The following is a 12,933-nucleotide window of genomic DNA, read 5'->3' on the forward strand; positions in this document are numbered from 1 at the left end:
CTCTCACACACACACACTGCTGTGTCACACACCTAGACATACACCCACACAGTGTCTGTCTCACACACACACACTGCTGTGTCACACACCTAGACATACACCCACACAGTCTCTGTCTCACACACACACACTGCTGTGTCACACACCTAGACATACACCCACACAGTGTCTCTCTCTCACACACACACTGCTGTGTCACACACCTAGACATACACCCACACAGTGTCTGTCTCTCACACACACACTGCTGTCACACACCTAGACATACACCCACACAGTGTCTGTCTCTCACACACACACTGCTGTCACACACCTAGACATACACCCACACAGTGTCTCTCTCTCACACACACACACACACCTAGACATACACCCACACAGTGTCTCTCTCTCACACACACACACTGCTGTGTCACACACCTAGACATACACCCACACAGTGTCTCTCTCTCACACACACACACACTGCTGTGTCACACACCTAGACATACACCCACACAGTGTCTGTCTCTCTCACACACACACACACACTGCTGTGTCACACACCTAGACATACACCCACACAGTGTCTCTCTCACACACACACACACACTGCTGTGTCACACACCTAGACATACACCCACACAGTGTCTGTCTCACACACACACACTGCTGTGTCACACACCTAGACATACACCCACACAGTCTCTGTCTCACACACACACACTGCTGTGTCACACACCTAGACATACACCCACACAGTGTCTCTCTCTCACACACACACTGCTGTGTCACACACCTAGACATACACCCACACAGTGTCTGTCTCTCACACACACACTGCTGTCACACACCTAGACATACACCCACACAGTGTCTGTCTCTCACACACACACTGCTGTCACACACCTAGACATACACCCACACAGTGTCTGTCTCTCACACACACACTGCTGTCACACACCTAGACATACACCCACACAGTGTCTGTCTCTCACACACACACTGCTGTCACACACCTAGACATACACCCACACAGTGTCTGTCTCACACACACACACACACACACACACACCTAGACATACACCCACACAGTGTCTCTCTCTCTCACACACACACACACCTAGACATACACCCACACAGTGTCTGTCTCACACACACACACACACACACACACACACCTAGACATACACCCACACAGTGTCTGTCTCTCACACACACACTGCTGTGTCACACACCTAGACATACACCCACACAGTGTCTCTCTCTCACACACACACTGCTGTGTCACACACCTAGACATACACCCACACAGTGTCTGTCTCACACACACACACTGCTGTGTCACACACCTAGACATACACCCACACAGTCTCTGTCTCACACACACACACTGCTGTGTTACACACCTAGACATACACCCACACAGTGTATCTCTCTCACACACACACTGCTGTGTCACACACCTAGACATACACCCACACAGTGTCTCTCTCTCACACACACACTGCTGTGTCACACACCTAGACATACACCCACACAGTGTCTCTCTCACACACACACTGCTGTGTCACACACCTAGACATACACCCACACAGTGTCTCTCTCACACACACACACTGCTGTGTCACACACCTAGACATACACCCACACAGTGTCTGTCTCTCACACACACACTCCTGTGTCACACACCTAGACATACACCCACACAGTGTCTCTCTCTCACACACACACTGCTGTGTCACACACCTAGACATACACCCACACAGTGTCTGTCTCTCACACACACACTGCTGTGTCACACACCTAGACATACACCCACACAGTGTCTCTCTCTCACACACACACTGCTGTGTCACACACCTAGACATACACCCACACAGTGTCTCTCTCACACACACACACTGCTGTCACACACCTAGACATACACCCACACAGTGTCTCTCTCACACACACACACTGCTGTGTCACACACCTAGACATACACCCACACAGTGTCTCTCTCACACACACACACTGCTGTGTCACACACCTAGACATACACCCACACAGTGTCTCTCTCACACACACACACTGCTGTGTCACACACCTAGACATACACCCACACAGTGTCTGTCTCTCACACACACACTGCTGTGTCACACACCTAGACATACACCCACACAGTGTCTCTCTCTCACACACACACTGCTGTGTCACACACCTAGACATACACCCACACAGTGTCTGTCTCACACACACACACTGCTGTGTCACACACCTAGACATACACCCACACAGTCTCTGTCTCACACACACACTGCTGTGTCACACACCTAGACATACACCCACACAGTGTCTGTCTCTCACACACACACTGCTGTCACACACCTAGACATACACCCACACAGTGTCTGTCTCTCACACACACACTGCTGTCACACACCTAGACATACACCCACACAGTGTCTGTCTCTCACACACACACTGCTGTCACACACCTAGACATACACCCACACAGTGTCTGTCTCTCACACACACACTGCTGTCACACACCTAGACATACACCCACACAGTGTCTGTCTCTGACACACACACTGCTGTGTCACACACCTAGACATACACCCACACAGTGTCTCTCTCTCACACACACACTGCTGTGTCACACACCTAGACATACACCCACACAGTGTCTCTCTCTCACACACACACTGCTGTGTCACACACCTAGACATACACCCACACAGTGTCTCTCTCTCACACACACACTGCTGTGTCACACACCTAGACATACACCCACACAGTGTCTCTCTCACACACACACACTGCTGTCACACACCTAGACATACACCCACACAGTGTCTCTCTCACACACACACACTGCTGTGTCACACACCTAGACATACACCCACACAGTGTCTCTCTCACACACACACACTGCTGTGTCACACACCTAGACATACACCCACACAGTGTCTGTCTCTCACACACACACTGCTGTGTCACACACCTAGACATACACCCACACAGTGTCTCTCTCACACACACACACTGCTGTCACACACCTAGACATACACCCACACAGTGTCTCTCTCACACACACACACTGCTGTGTCACACACCTAGACATACACCCACACAGTGTCTCTCTCACACACACACACTGCTGTCACACACCTAGACATACACCCACACAGTGTCTCTCTCACACACACACACTGCTGTCACACACCTAGACATACACCCACACAGTGTCTGTCTCTCACACACACACTGCTGTCACACACCTAGACATACACCCACACAGTGTCTGTCTCTCACACACACACTGCTGTCACACACCTAGACATACACCCACACAGTGTCTGTCTCTCACACACACACACTGCTGTGTCACACACCTAGACATACACCCACACAGTGTCTCTCTCTCACACACACACTGCTGTGTCACACACCTAGACATACACCCACACAGTGTCTCTCTCTCACACACACACTGCTGTGTCACACACCTAGACATACACCCACACAGTGTCTCTCTCACACACACACACTGCTGTGTCACACACCTAGACATACACCCACACAGTGTCTCTCTCTCACACACACACTGCTGTGTCACACACCTAGACATACACCCACACAGTGTCTCTCTCACACACACACACTGCTGTCACACACCTAGACATACACCCACACAGTGTCTCTCTCACACACACACACTGCTGTGTCACACACCTAGACATACACCCACACAGTGTCTCTCTCACACACACACACTGCTGTGTCACACACCTAGACATACACCCACACAGTGTCTGTCTCTCACACACACACACTGCTGTGTCACACACCTAGACATACACCCACACAGTGTCTCTCTCTCACACACACACTGCTGTGTCACACACCTAGACATACACCCACACAGTGTCTCTCTCACACACACACACTGCTGTGTCACACACCTAGACATACACCCACACAGTGTCTCTCTCACACACACACACTGCTGTGTCACACACCTAGACATACACCCACACAGTGTCTCTCTCACACACACACACTGCTGTCACACACCTAGACATACACCCACACAGTGTCTGTCTCTCACACACACACTGCTGTCACACACCTAGACATACACCCACACAGTGTCTGTCTCTCACACACACACTGCTGTCACACACCTAGACATACACCCACACAGTGTCTCTCTCTCACACACACACTGCTGTGTCACACACCTAGACATACACCCACACAGTGTCTCTCTCTCACACACACACTGCTGTGTCACACACCTAGACATACACCCACACAGTGTCTCTCTCACACACACACACTGCTGTGTCACACACCTAGACATACACCCACACAGTGTCTCTCTCTCACACACACACTGCTGTGTCACACACCTAGACATACACCCACACAGTGTCTCTCTCTCACACACACACTGCTGTGTCACACACCTAGACATACACCCACACAGTGTCTCTCTCACACACACACACTGCTGTGTCACACACCTAGACATACACCCACACAGTGTCTCTCTCACACACACACACTGCTGTGTCACACACCTAGACATACACCCAAACAGTGTCTGTCTCTCACACACACACTGCTGTGTCACACACCTAGACATACACCCACACAGTGTCTCTCTCTCACACACACACTGCTGTGTCACACACCTAGACATACACCCACACAGTGTCTCTCTCACACACACACACTGCTGTCACACACCTAGACATACACCCACACAGTGTCTGTCTCTCACACACACACTGCTGTCACACACCTAGACATACACCCACACAGTGTCTGTCTCTCACACACACACTGCTGTCACACACCTAGACATACACCCACACAGTGTCTGTCTCTCACACACACACTGCTGTCACACACCTAGACATACACCCACACAGTGTCTGTCTCTCACACACACACTGCTGTCACACACCTAGACATACACCCACACAGTGTCTGTCTCTCACACACACACTGCTGTCACACACCTAGACATACACCCACACAGTGTCTCTCTCACACACACACACTGCTGTGTCACACACCTAGACATACACCCACACAGTGTCTCTCTCACACACACACACTGCTGTGTCACACACCTAGACATACACCCACACAGTGTCTCTCTCACACACACACACTGCTGTCACACACCTAGACATACACCCACACAGTGTCTGTCTCTCACACACACACTGCTGTCACACACCTAGACATACACCCACACAGTGTCTGTCTCTCACACACACACTGCTGTGTCACACACCTAGACATACACCCACACAGTGTCTCTCTCACACACACACACTGCTGTGTCACACACCTAGACATACACCCACACAGTGTCTCTCTCACACACACACACTGCTGTGTCACACACCTAGACATACACCCACACAGTGTCTCTCTCACACACACACACTGCTGTGTCACACACCTAGACATACACCCACACAGTGTCTCTCTCACACACACACACTGCTGTGTCACACACCTAGACATACACCCACACAGTGTCTCTCTCACACACACACACTGCTGTCACACACCTAGACATACACCCACACAGTGTCTGTCTCTCACACACACACTGCTGTCACACACCTAGACATACACCCACACAGTGTCTGTCTCTCACACACACACTGCTGTCACACACCTAGACATACACCCACACAGTGTCTGTCTCTCACACACACACTGCTGTCACACACCTAGACATACACCCACACAGTGTCTGTCTCTCACACACACACACACACACACCTAGACATACACCCACACAGTGTCTGTCTCTCTCTCTCACACACACACACACACACACACACCTAGACATACACCCACACAGTGTCTGTCTCTCTCACACACACACATACACCTAGACATACACCCACACAGTGTCTGTCTCTCACACACACACACACACACCTAGACATACACCCACACAGTGTCTGTCTCTCTCTCACACACACACACACACACACACACACACCTAGACATACACCCACACAGTGTCTGTCTCTCTCACACACACACATACACTTAGACATACACCCACACAGTGTCTCTCTCACACACACACACTGCTGTCACACACCTAGACATACACCCACACAGTGTCTCTCTCACACACACACACTGCTGTGTCACACACCTAGACATACACCCACACAGTGTCTCTCTCTCACACACACACTGCTGTGTCACACACCTAGACATACACCCACACAGTGTCTCTCTCTCACACACACACTGCTGTGTCACACACCTAGACTTACACCCACACAGTGTCTCTCTCACACACACACACTGCTGTGTCACACACCTAGACATACACCCACACAGTGTCTCTCTCACACACACACACTGCTGTGTCACACACCTAGACATACACCCACACAGTGTCTGTCTCTCACACACACACTGCTGTCACACACCTAGACATACACCCACACAGTGTCTGTCTCTCACACACACACTGCTGTGTCACACACCTAGACATACACCCACACAGTGTCTCTCTCACACACACACTGCTGTGTCACACACCTAGACATACACCCACACAGTGTCTCTCTCACACACACACTGCTGTGTCACACACCTAGACATACACCCACACAGTGTCTCTCTCACACACACACACTGCTGTGTCACACACCTAGACATACACCCACACAGTGTCTCTCTCACACACACACACTGCTGTGTCACACACCTAGACATACACCCACACAGTGTCTCTCTCACACACACACACTGCTGTCACACACCTAGACATACACCCACACAGTGTCTGTCTCTCACACACACACTGCTGTCACACACCTAGACATACACCCACACAGTGTCTGTCTCTCACACACACACTGCTGTCACACACCTAGACATACACCCACACAGTGTCTGTCTCTCACACACACACTGCTGTCACACACCTAGACATACACCCACACAGTGTCTGTCTCTCACACACACACACACACACACACCTAGACATACACCCACACAGTGTCTGTCTCTCTCTCACACACACACACACACACACACACACCTAGACATACACCCACACAGTGTCTGTCTCTCTCACACACACACATACACCTAGACATACACCCACACAGTGTCTGTCTCTCACACACACACACACACACCTAGACATACACCCACACAGTGTCTGTCTCTCTCACACACACACACACACACACACACACACCTAGACATACACCCACACAGTGTCTGTCTCTCTCACACACACACATACACCTAGACATACACCCACACAGTGTCTCTCTCACACACACACACTGCTGTCACACACCTAGACATACACCCACACAGTGTCTCTCTCACACACACACACTGCTGTGTCACACACCTAGACATACACCCACACAGTGTCTCTCTCTCACACACACACTGCTGTGTCACACACCTAGACATACACCCACACAGTGTCTCTCTCTCACACACACACTGCTGTGTCACACACCTAGACATACACCCACACAGTGTCTCTCTCACACACACACACTGCTGTGTCACACACCTAGACATACACCCACACAGTGTCTGTCTCTCACACACACACTGCTGTGTCACACACCTAGACATACACCCACACAGTGTCTCTCTCTCACACACACACTGCTGTGTCACACACCTAGACATACACCCACACAGTGTCTCTCTCACACACACACACTGCTGTCACACACCTAGACATACACCCACACAGTGTCTCTCTCACACAGACACACTGCTGTCACACACCTAGACATACACCCACACAGTGTCTGTCTCTCACACACACACTGCTGTCACACACCTAGACATACACCCACACAGTGTCTGTCTCTCACACACACACTGCTGTCACACACCTAGACATACACCCACACAGTGTCTGTCTCTCACACACACACTGCTGTCACACACCTAGACATACACCCACACAGTGTCTGTCTCTCACACACACACTGCTGTCACACACCTAGACATACACCCACACAGTGTCTGTCTCTCACACACACACTGCTGTCACACACCTAGACATACACCCACACAGTGTCTCTCTCACACACACACACTGCTGTGTCACACACCTAGACATACACCCACACAGTGTCTCTCTCACACACACACACTGCTGTCACACACCTAGACATACACCCACACAGTGTCTGTCTCTCACACACACACTGCTGTCACACACCTAGACATACACCCACACAGTGTCTGTCTCTCACACACACACTGCTGTGTCACACACCTAGACATACACCCACACAGTGTCTCTCTCACACACACACACTGCTGTGTCACACACCTAGACATACACCCACACAGTGTCTCTCTCACACACACACACTGCTGTGTCACACACCTAGACATACACCCACACAGTGTCTGTCTCACACACACACACTGCTGTGTCACACACCTAGACATACACCCACACAGTGTCTGTCTCTCACACACACACTGCTGTCACACACCTAGACATACACCCACACAGTGTCTGTCTCTCACACACACACTGCTGTCACACACCTAGACATACACCCACACAGTGTCTGTCTCTCACACACACACTGCTGTCACACACCTAGACATACACCCACACAGTGTCTGTCTCTCACACACACACTGCCTTCACACACCTAGACATACACCCACACAGTGTCTGTCTCTCACACACACACTGCTGTCACACACCTAGACATACACCCACACAGTGTCTGTCTCTCACACACACACACACACACACCTAGACATACACCCACACAGTGTCTGTCTCTCTCACACACACACACACACACACACACACACACACCTAGACATACACCCACACAGTGTCTGTCTCTCTCACACATACACATACACCTAGACATACACCCACACAGTGTCTGTCTCTCACACACACACTGCTGTCACACACCTAGACATACACCCACACAGTGTCTGTCTCTCACACACACACTGCTGTCACACACCTAGACATACACCCACACAGTGTCTGTCTCTCTCACACAGACACACACACACACACACACACCTAGACATACACCCACACAGTGTCTGTCTCTCTCACACACACACACACACACACCTAGACATACACCCACACAGTGTCTGTCTCTCACACACACACACACACACACACACCTAGACATACACCCACACAGTGTCTGTCTCTCACACACACACACACACCTAGACATACACCCACACAGTGTCTGTCTCTCACACACACACACACACACACACCTAGACATACACCCACACAGTGTCTGTCTCTCACACACACACACACACACACCTAGACATACACCCACACAGTGTCTGTCTCTCTCACACACACACACACACACACACCTAGACATACACCCACACAGTGTCTGTCTCTCTCACACACACACATACACCTAGACATACACCCACACAGTGTCTGTCTCTCACACACACACTGCTGTCACACACCTAGACATACACCCACACAGTGTTTGTCTCTCTCACACACACACACACACACACACACACACCTAGACATACACCCACACAGTGTCTGTCTCTCTCACACACACACATACACCTAGACATACACCCACACAGTGTCTGTCTCTCACACACACACTGCTGTCACACACCTAGACATACACCCACACAGTGTCTGTCTCTCACACACACACACACACACACCTAGACATACACCCACACAGTGTCTGTCTCTCTCACACACACACACACACACACACACACACCTAGACATACACCCACACAGTGTCTGTCTCTCTCACACACACACATACACCTAGACATACACCCACACAGTGTCTGTCTCTCACACACACACACACACACCTAGACATACACCCACACAGTGTCTGTCTCTCTCACACACACACACACACACACACACACACCTAGACATACACCCACACAGTGTCTGTCTCTCTCACACACACACATACACCTAGACATACACCCACACAGTGTCTCTCTCACACACACACACTGCTGTCACACACCTAGACATACACCCACACAGTGTCTCTCTCACACACACACACTGCTGTGTCACACACCTAGACATACACCCACACAGTGTCTCTCTCTCACACACACACTGCTGTGTCACACACCTAGACATACACCCACACAGTGTCTCTCTCTCACACACACACTGCTGTGTCACACACCTAGACATACACCCACACAGTGTCTCTCTCACACACACACACTGCTGTGTCACACACCTAGACATACACCCACACAGTGTCTGTCTCTCACACACACACTGCTGTGTCACACACCTAGACATACACCCACACAGTGTCTCTCTCTCACACACACACTGCTGTGTCACACACCTAGACATACACCCACACAGTGTCTCTCTCACACACACACACTGCTGTCACACACCTAGACATACACCCACACAGTGTCTGTCTCTCACACACACACTGCTGTCACACACCTAGACATACACCCACACAGTGTCTGTCTCTCACACACACACTGCTGTCACACACCTAGACATACACCCACACAGTGTCTGTCTCTCACACACACACTGCTGTCACACACCTAGACATACACCCACACAGTGTCTGTCTCTCACACACACACTGCTGTCACACACCTAGACATACACCCACACAGTGTCTGTCTCTCACACACACACTGCTGTCACACACCTAGACATACACCCACACAGTGTCTCTCTCACACACACACACTGCTGTGTCACACACCTAGACATACACCCACACAGTGTCTCTCTCACACACACACACTGCTGTCACACACCTAGACATACACCCACACAGTGTCTGTCTCTCACACACACACTGCTGTCACACACCTAGACATACACCCACACAGTGTCTGTCTCTCACACACACACTGCTGTCACACACCTAGACATACACCCACACAGTGTCTGTCTCTCACACACACACTGCTGTGTCACACACCTAGACATACACCCACACAGTGTCTCTCTCACACACACACACTGCTGTGTCACACACCTAGACATACACCCACACAGTGTCTCTCTCACACACACACACTGCTGTGTCACACACCTAGACATACACCCACACAGTGTCTCTCTCACACACACACACTGCTGTGTCACACACCTAGACATACACCCACACAGTGTCTGTCTCTCACACACACACTGCTGTCACACACCTAGACATACACCCACACAGTGTCTGTCTCTCACACACACACTGCTGTCACACACCTAGACATACACCCACACAGTGTCTGTCTCTCACACACACACTGCTGTCACACACCTAGACATACACCCACACAGTGTCTGTCTCTCACACACACACTGCTGTCACACACCTAGACATACACCCACACAGTGTCTGTCTCTCACACACACACACACACACACCTAGACATACACCCACACAGTGTCTGTCTCTCTCACACACACACACACACACACACACACACCTAGACATACACCCACACAGTGTCTGTCTCTCTCACACATACACATACACCTAGACATACACCCACACAGTGTCTGTCTCTCACACACACACTGCTGTCACACACCTAGACATACACCCACACAGTGTCTGTCTCTCACACACACACTGCTGTCACACACCTAGACATACACCCACACAGTGTCTGTCTCTCTCACACAGACACACACACACACACACACACCTAGACATACACCCACACAGTGTCTGTCTCTCTCACACACACACACACACACACCTAGACATACACCCACACAGTGTCTGTCTCTCACACACACACACACACACACACACCTAGACATACACCCACACAGTGTCTGTCTCTCACACACACACACACACCTAGACATACACCCACACAGTGTCTGTCTCTCACACACACACACACACACACACCTAGACATACACCCACACAGTGTCTGTCTCTCACACACACACACACACACACCTAGACATACACCCACACAGTGTCTGTCTCTCTCACACACACACACACACACACACACACCTAGACATACACCCACACAGTGTCTGTCTCTCTCACACACACACATACACCTAGACATACACCCACACAGTGTCTGTCTCTCACACACACACTGCTGTCACACACCTAGACATACACCCACACAGTGTCTGTCTCTCTCACACAGACACACACACACACACACACACCTAGACATACACCCACACAGTGTCTGTCTCTCTCTCACACACACACACACACACCTAGACATACACCCACACAGTGTCTGTCTCTCACACACACACACACACACACACACCTAGACATACACCCACACAGTGTCTGTCTCTCACACACACACACACACCTAGACATACACCCACACAGTGTCTGTCTCTCACACACACACACACACACACCTAGACATACACCCACACAGTGTCTGTCTCTCACACACACACACACACACACCTAGACATACACCCACACAGTGTCTGTCTCTCACACACACACACACACACCTAGACAGACACCCACACAGTGTCTCTCTCACACACACACACACACACACTGCTGTGTGTCACACACCTAGACATACACCCACACAGTGTCTCTCTCTCACACACACACACTGCTGTGTCACACACCTAGACATACACCCACACGGTGTCTCTCTCTCACACACACGCACACACACTGCTGTCTGTCACATACCTAGACATACACCCACATTGTGTCTCTCACACACACATCTCTCTCTCTTTATCTTTCATAGACACACAAACACACATACTGTATCATATATCTGAATACACATCCAAACATTGTATCACATGTAGTGTTACATACACAGCTATGAACCCACACTGTGTGTTACCTAGACAACAAAATAGTGCATACATACAGTGTGTCATATACCAAGACATATACCCA

This window comes from Pelodiscus sinensis, chromosome 17 (genome assembly GCF_052426305.1).
Source record: "Pelodiscus sinensis isolate ZL-2025 chromosome 17, ASM5242630v1, whole genome shotgun sequence".
In the NCBI taxonomy this organism is placed as follows: Eukaryota; Metazoa; Chordata; order Testudines; family Trionychidae; genus Pelodiscus; species Pelodiscus sinensis.